The sequence below is a fragment of the Schistocerca cancellata genome, chromosome 2 (genome assembly GCF_023864275.1).
Source record: "Schistocerca cancellata isolate TAMUIC-IGC-003103 chromosome 2, iqSchCanc2.1, whole genome shotgun sequence".
In the NCBI taxonomy this organism is placed as follows: domain Eukaryota; kingdom Metazoa; phylum Arthropoda; class Insecta; order Orthoptera; family Acrididae; genus Schistocerca; species Schistocerca cancellata.
Window position 1 is genome coordinate 605,318,173 of NC_064627.1, and position 8,103 is coordinate 605,326,275.

The 8,103-nt window shown below is 45.4% G+C and overlaps 2 non-coding genes across 2 annotated transcripts; one reads left to right on the forward strand and one right to left on the reverse strand.

Moving 5' to 3' along the window:
• Nucleotides 1-6,639: 6,639 nt before the first annotated feature.
• On the reverse strand, nucleotides 6,640-6,714 carry Trnas-cga (transfer RNA serine (anticodon CGA)). Its single transcript has one exon. It is a non-coding gene; the product is annotated as a tRNA-Ser (tRNA).
• Nucleotides 6,715-7,705: 991 nt separating this feature from the next.
• Trnas-cga (transfer RNA serine (anticodon CGA)) lies at nucleotides 7,706-7,780 on the forward strand. Its single transcript has one exon. It is a non-coding gene; the product is annotated as a tRNA-Ser (tRNA).
• The last annotated feature ends 323 nt before the right edge of the window (nucleotides 7,781-8,103 follow it).

Here is an 8,103-nt window from a genome sequence, read left to right on the forward strand (position 1 = left end):
ACTGTATTACTTGTCTTACTGTTAACATAAAAGTAGACGTCTCAATGAGTAGACTGTGACAGTATTTTAAATGTTTAATACGCGAAATACCTTCCCATGGTTGGCTTGCAAGCTGTGGAAAGAGCACTAGAAGGCGCCGGTACTGACAAGGGAACCTCCCCATCGCACCCCCTTCAGATTTGGTTATAAGTTGGCACAGTGGATAGGCCTTGAAAAACTGAACACAGATCAATCGAGAAAACAGGAAGAAGTTGTGTGGAACTATGAAAAAAAAAGCAAAACATACAAACTGAGTAGTCCATGTGCAACATAAGCAATACATGAATAATGTTAGATCAGGAGTGCCGTGGTCCCGTGGTTAGCGTGAACAGCTGCAGAACGAGAAATCCTTCGTTCAAGTCTTCCCTCAAGTGAAAATTTTACTTTCTTCATTTTCGCAAAGTTATGATCCGTCCGTTCGTTCATTGACGTCTCTGTTCACTGTAATAAGTTTAGTGTCTGTGTATTGCGACCGCACCGCAAAACCGTGTGATTAGTAGACGAAAGGACGTGCCTCTCCAATGGGAACCGAAAACATTTGATCGCAAGATCATAGGTCAACCGATTCCTCCGCAGAAAAACACGTCTGATATATTCTATAAGACACTGGTGACGGCATGTGCGTCACATGACAGGAATATGTTGTCGACCCACCTAACTTGTACACTTGGCGAATGGGTAAAAAAGATCCTTCTACCCTGCCCGATTTAGGTTTTCTTGTCGATGTGATAATCACTCCCAAAAAAGTGATCGCATCGGACGGACACATAATAATTGTCTGAAAATAAAAAATTAAAACTTTTCACTCGAGGGAAGACTTGTACCAAGGACCTCTCGTTCCGCAGCTGCTCACGCTAACCACGGGACCACGGCGCTCCTGAGCTCAACTTACCCAATATGTTGCATATCTTCTCATGGACTACTCAGTTTTTATATTTTGCTTATTTTTTTCATAGTTCCATACAACTTCTTCCTGTTTTCTCGATTGATCTGTGTTCAGTTTTTCAAGGCCTATCCACTGTGGCAAATTATAACTAAATCTGAGGGGGGTGCGATGGGGTGGTTCCCTTGTTAAGTATCCCAGCACGTGGATAAAGCGACATTGTGCGTAGAAACATGCACTAGATGAACGCTGATGGCTGCGGCGTGCACGCTGTGACCCGGAAGTCGCACATGTGCAGGAGCACCGCACCCGTGCAGAATTTCTGGCCGGCCCTGGTCTAGTGTTTTGGACAGCCCTTGGGCTAGGGACCATCTGTATACCCAGCAGAGGGATCGTCTTAGTTAGGGTGACCAGATGCAACTTTTTAAAATGAGGACAAAGGAAGAAAAAAGAGAACACATCAAACGGGTCAACTGCAGATGAGGATACCACCAGTCAACTTTGGACTAGTCACGTGACTGCCGGGAATTATCGGTAAAGCTAGTAGTTAATTGTTACTGATGGTCAGGTGGTGGTTAACTGAGCAATATAAAAAAATTAAAAACATTGATTCTGGCGACAGTGTGGCGTCAATTGTTTTGTTATGTCAACAACACGGAATTGTTAACAAAGCGAAAAACGTAAGACCATTCACCTCCCTTCATTCGACGCACCGCTACCAACCTCTACAATTCAAGCAGCAGCTGACGACATGTAAATTGCACTTTAACCTTCCGAATACAAATAAATTGAATGACTATGAAACAATGAAATAAAACCATGACAGTTAATCAGTCGAGTTATTTCTTACCTTTATTGGCCATTGAGACGAACGTTCCAGATCCACATATCTTACATTCCGCTTCAAATTCATTTCTCACTTTCATAAAGCCGGGTATTTGCAGGAAAGGACATCAGAAAATGTACACCTTCGTTTAGGCATAGCCAAATATTTTACGTAACTCACTCGGTTCAAAATTACACTCACAAATCACACGTGCACTACAGGAAGCCAAGCCAATACAAAGCGAAGATACGAAACGAAAATTTTAAATAATCGATATTTTCATTTGCTTATAGGTAGATCGACGATCCTGGTGCCTTCTACTAACACCGCCTTCGTGGTTGTTTATCACGAAGGCAGTGCCAATAGTTGAAGTATTTAAGAAAAGAGCAATAGAACGGGACGAATTGTAAATTTAACTGTATTACGCTCAACTTTGCGAAAAAGCCGGACACTGTAAAAATCCGCCCAGACCCCGGACAAAGGGCTAAAAAGGAGGACATGTCCGGATTAATCCGGACATCTGGTCACCCTAGTCTTTGTATCGCTGTCCTACAGTACAGGGTCAAATTATGAATATCACACACTTCCTCCTGTTTAAGTAAATGGAGCAAATCGGTTGGTTGCTTTCGCATTTGATGAGGACTATGGTGGAGGCATTAGTCCTTGAGCGGTTCTGTACCATTTTTTCGTACCAAAACCGAGCCGCAAATTCCAAGACGGTTACCCACAGCAAATGGCTGAAAGTTTACGATGTATTCCAAAGATCCCAATCTCGATTAACCTTGAAATTTTTCTTGATATTTTTATCCGTTTCCGAGAGTTCAAAGCTACTTTACGTGCATGCGTAAAATACGTACCTAAAATCCGGTGTGAGGCGAAATCAAAATAATAAGTAACCGCATCAAATTGCTCGAATTTTAATGTTATATTCTCTAGACATTTATCTATAAGTGCCATCTTCCCGTTTTCAAGTATCTTCGAGAAACACATGAAAAACGTATCATTTGGGTACGAAAATCGAGTCGTATTTTCCAAGAGGGCTAAGCACAGCTAATGGGTGCAATTTTTACGATATATTCCTAAGATCCCGATCTCGAATATTCTTGAAAACTTTCTTGATATCTTTATCCGTTCCGAGATACAGGGGTACAAAGTTACACTATTTGTAAAAGTAAAATTTGTAAAACTAAAATCCAGTATGAGGCAGAAACGCAGTTTATAGAGTGACGCAGCAGTCATAAATATGCTGTAAAATACATCTATTATCATCAGAAGGGTTCTGGGAATTCCAGTTGTAATACTGAAGCATATGCAAAATTTTTGTGCTTGTAAAATCTGGTCTGACGTATAAATTAGGTTTTGCTTAATTTCAGTTCGACATAAGCCAACTTTAAAAATTTTACTAATCCATAAAGTTCTTTTCGTATGAGTGACATGCCAGCTGCTGCAGGGAAAAGAAGGGAACCAGCAGAAAAATGTTCCCATCGGAGCACAAAAAGGTGAGTATGCATTTTTCCACTCGTATCTTCTTGCTAGAAAGTTCATGTTCTACATCATTATTTGTGTGCTATTATTAAACTAAAATACGATGTTTTAGTCAAATGATTTCAGCCATCTCTGTGTTATGGCAAATATAGGAAAATCTGTAAAAATGGAAAATGAAGCACATAATGATGTATAACCATATGCCGAAGCTAGTGAATTTCTGATACGGCTACACTCCCCACAACTGTTAGCTCACAACAAGTCTCCTTGGTGCCAGCAGATGCCCCACATAAAAAACAGTGCAAATAGCTTTCCATCATTTAGGATGCAAAATAGACGTTGGCTCTTCAGTGGAGCTTGGGCTGCACATAGTATACTAGTCGAAACTTCTACCTGGCTTCTCCTCCCCTTTTCTTAGTGGCAGTGCTTGCCCTTTGAAGAGGGCTGCAGTCCCCCTAATGGCCAGACACTAACTCGTTCTCTCCTGTTTAGCTGGCCTCTGTGTTCAATGTGTAGTCAGTAGGATTCTCTACTACATATTTAAACATTGTTCAGGGCGGCACATAGCAGACAGAAACACGTCAATAATGAAGAGAATTGCGCGCGGAGTCAGAATAGAATGAGAGTGAGCACCTGGTGGCTTGTGGTGCTGAAGGCATTTGCGCAATTGTCATGCACTGTCACTACGTCACTGTGTTTCCTCCTACAACTGCAGTCGGAGATCTTGGCTGGCACCCAACACCTAAGTGGTAGTCCAGTAAGTTACCAAGCCCCTTCTTCAATAGGGGAGTGACAAGCTGCATCTCAAGACGGCAAACCCCATCTGGCTGGGCATGGTTGTCTGCCAACATCCAATCCACTGCAGGCAGCCTACAAGCAGAGTAAGGTGAGTGCAGCGCCATGAGTCTTATGCAGAGAGGTCGAAGGCATGAACAGCTCAGGAGCAGGAGAGGATGGAGCAGAAGGCACAAGGGAGGAAAAGTGAAGGTCGGTGTTGACATTGTGATTTGTGACTGCTGGATGGCCTCGTCGAGGAGCAGCCTGGTCCCCTGCCGCGGCTACAGCTGATTTTGATGGCGCATCTCTGTCCTTTCCCCTGTGTCTAGAATGAACACATGAAGGCTCTGCTGCCACTGGATGACTGTAAGACTCCACCTGTCCTAGTGTCCAAACTTCCACACTCACACACGGTGTCCAGCTGTAAACAGGGAGACAGGATCACAGACATCCCCAACAGGCAGCATGGGGGGGAGAAATGTGAGAGGCTGACGGCCATGGAGGAATTCCTCTGGACTCTTCTCCCCTATCGCAGTCGACCTGTATGAACTAAAAAAACGCAAGGCCGTTAACTGGAGAAGTGTTGACCATACATTTCTGCATCTGTGTTGCGAATGTGCTCACAAAAGTCTTGGCCTCACCATTTCACTGGGGGTAGAAAGGCAGTAACAACACTTGGTGAATGCCTCTGTAGTGGCAGAACTCACTGAAAATCAGGAAATAGTGTTGCTGTTCAGTATTCAACATCAGCATTAGAAGAAGACCTTCAATAGCAGATTCTGCTGATTGCAGTGACTGTAGCTTCTGCACAGAAAACTGACCATGTATGGAAAGTCTAAATATGTATTACTGGCAGTCAGCCAAGTATTAGCCAAGAAGGGTCCCACAAAGTTGATAGGAACCTACTCCAGTGAGCAAGAGGGCCTTGGGCAGGATGAGAACATCTAGTGGGGCACTGCCCGCTGATGTTCACACTGAGAACAGCTGTGAACAAGATGCTTGAGCTGCCAGTCTATGCCCAGCCAGGACACATGATGCTGAGCAGACAGTTTATTGCACTCCCTAGTGACCTTAATGCAGGAGCCATAGTATTATCAGACACAAAGATTCTGGTCAGGACGAACTGGTGGCAAAGGTCAAAATAATGGCGCTATGAATTGGAGTTCTGACTGGGAATGTGGTTGGACCAGCCGTGTTTGATGTATTGCTACACCTATTGTAAGATGGTGCCTTTCGCCATTGCTGCTACCATATGTCTTGGTGTGATATAGAAAGCATCCGCAGCCTGTTGAGTTTTGTCCAGATGGAAACACAAGATCTCATCTTGATTGAACTCTAAGTCAGGTCCCATTGGGAGATGGTCGATGCAAAAATGACTGGATGTTCCGAGTCATCTGCATATCTATAAGCCAGGGTGGCTGCCATGCCCCTTTCAGAGGCATCAAATGCCACCATCAAATGTTTACCCAGTTGAAACTTGACAATCGTGGGGCTGATAAAGAGGCCTGCTTCAAAGCCTCGAAGGCCTACTCACGTACTTATGATCAGTTGATAGGGGCGCCCTTGTTCCACAGATCGTTTAGTGAGTGTGTAACCAACACCACAGCTAGGATGAATTTGCCATAATATGCGATTTTCCTGAAGAAAGACTGGAGCTCCTTGATATTACCAGGTTGAGGAAGAGTGATGTCGGCTACAACCATCTTCTTTCTGGGTTGAACACCATCATGGGCGATAACGTGACCTAGGTATGCCGCCAATGGTTGGAGAAAAACTGATTTCTCAAGGTTGCATTTGAGGCCAAAGCAATTTTGCTGTGTTCTGTCTTTGTTGGCCCCATCACCACAATGTCATCAAGGTAATGTAAGCATCCTGGGACATTTTACAGCAGTTATTCAACGAATCTTTGATACATCTACATCTACATTTATACTCCGCAAGCCACCCAACGGTGTGTGGCGGAGGGCACTTTACGTGCCATTGTCATTACCTCCCTTTTCTGTTCCAGTCGCGTATGGTTCTCAGGAAGAACGACTGTCTGAAAGTATCCGTGCGCGCTCGAATCTCTCTAATTTTACATTCGTCATCTCCTCAGGAGGTATCAGTAGGGGGAAGCAATATATTCGATACCTCATCCAGAAACGCACCCTCTCGAAACCTGGCGAGCAAGCTACACCGCGATGCAGAGCGCGTCTCTTGCAGAGTCTGCCACTTGAGTTTGCTAAACATCTCCGTAACTCTATCACGGTTACCAAATAACCCTGTGTCGAAACGCGCCGCTCTTCTTTGGATCTTCTCTATATCCTCCGTCAACCCGATCTGGTATGGATCCCACACTGATGAGCAATACTCAAGTATAGGTCGAACGAGTGTTTTGTAAGCCTCCTCCTCTGTTGATGGACTGCATTTTCTAAGTACTCTCCCAATGAATCTCAACCTGGTACCCACCTTACCAACAATTAATTTTATATGATCATTCCACTTCAAATCGTTCCGCACACATACTCCCAGATATTTTACAGAAGTAACTGCTACCAGTGTTTATTCCGCTATCATATAATCATACAATAAAGGATTCTATGTATTCGGAATACATTTCATTTGAAACTTCCTGGCAGATTAAAACTGTCTGCCCGACCGAGACTCGAACTCGGGACCTTTGCCTTTCGCGGGCAAGTGCTCTACCAACTGAGCTACCGCAGCACGACTCACGCCCGGTCTCACAGCTTTACTTCTGCCAGTATCTCGTCTCCTACCTTCCAAACTTTACAGAAGCTCTTCTGCGAACCTTGCAGAACTAGCACTCCTGAAAGAAAGGATATTGCGGAGACATGGCTTAGCCACAGCCTGGGGGATGTTTCCAGAATGAGATTTTCACTCTGCAGCGGAGTGTGCGCTGATATGAAACTTCCTGGCAGATTAAAACTGTGTGCCCGACCGAGACTCGAACTCGGGACCTTTGCCTTTCGCGGGCAAGTGCTCTACCAACTGAGGAGTGCTAGTTCTGCAAGGTTCGCAGAAGAGCTTCTGTAAAGTTTGGAAGGTAGGAGACGAGATACTGGCAGAAGTAAAGCTGTGAGACCGGGCGTGAGTCGTGCTGCGGTAGCTCAGTTGGTAGAGCACTTGCCCGCGAAAGGCAAAGGTCCCGAGTTCGAGTCTCGGTCGGGCACACAGTTTTAATCTGCCAGGAAGTTTCATATCAGCGCACACTCCGCTGCAGAGTGAAAATCTCATTCTGGAAACATCCCCCAGGCTGTGGCTAAGCCATGTCTCCGCAATATCCTTTCTTTCAGGAGTGCTAGTTCTGCAAGGTTCGCAGAAGAGCTTCTGTAAAGTTTGGAAGGTAGGAGACGAGATACTGGCAGAAGTAAAGCTGTGAGACCGGGCGTGAGTCGTGCTGCGGTTGCTCAGTTGGTAGAGCACTTGCCCGCAAAAGGCAAAGGTCCCGAGTTCGAGTCTCGGTCGGGCACACAGATTTAATCTGCCAAGAAGTTTCATATCAGCGCACACTCCGCTGCAGAGTGAAAATCTCATTCTGGAAACATCCCCCAGGCTGTGGCTAAGCCATGTCTCCGCAATATCCTTTCTTTCAGGAGTGCTAGTTCTGCAAGGTTCGCAGAAGAGCTTCTGTAAAGTTTGGAAGGTAGGAGACGAGATACTGGCAGAAGTAAAGCTGTGAGACCGGGCGTGAGTCATGCTGCGGTAGCTCAGTTGGTAGAGCACTTGCCCGCGAAAGGCAAAGGTCCCGAGTTCGAGTCTCGGTCGGGCAGACAGTTTTAATCTGCCAGGAAGTTTCATATCAGCGCACACTCCGCTGCAGAGTGAAAATCTCATTCTGGAAACATCCCCCAGGCTGTGGCTAAGCCATGTCTCCGCAATATCCTTTCTTTCAGGAGTGCTAGTTCTGCAAGGTTCGCAGAAGAGCTTCTGTAAAGTTTGGAAGGTAGGAGACGAGATACTGGCAGAAGTAAAGCTGTGAGACCGGACGTGAGTCGTGCTGCGGTAGCTCAGTTGGTAGAGCACTTGCCCGCGAAAGGCAAAGGTCCCGAGTTCGAGTCTCGGTCGGGCACACAGTTTTAATCTGCCAGGAAGT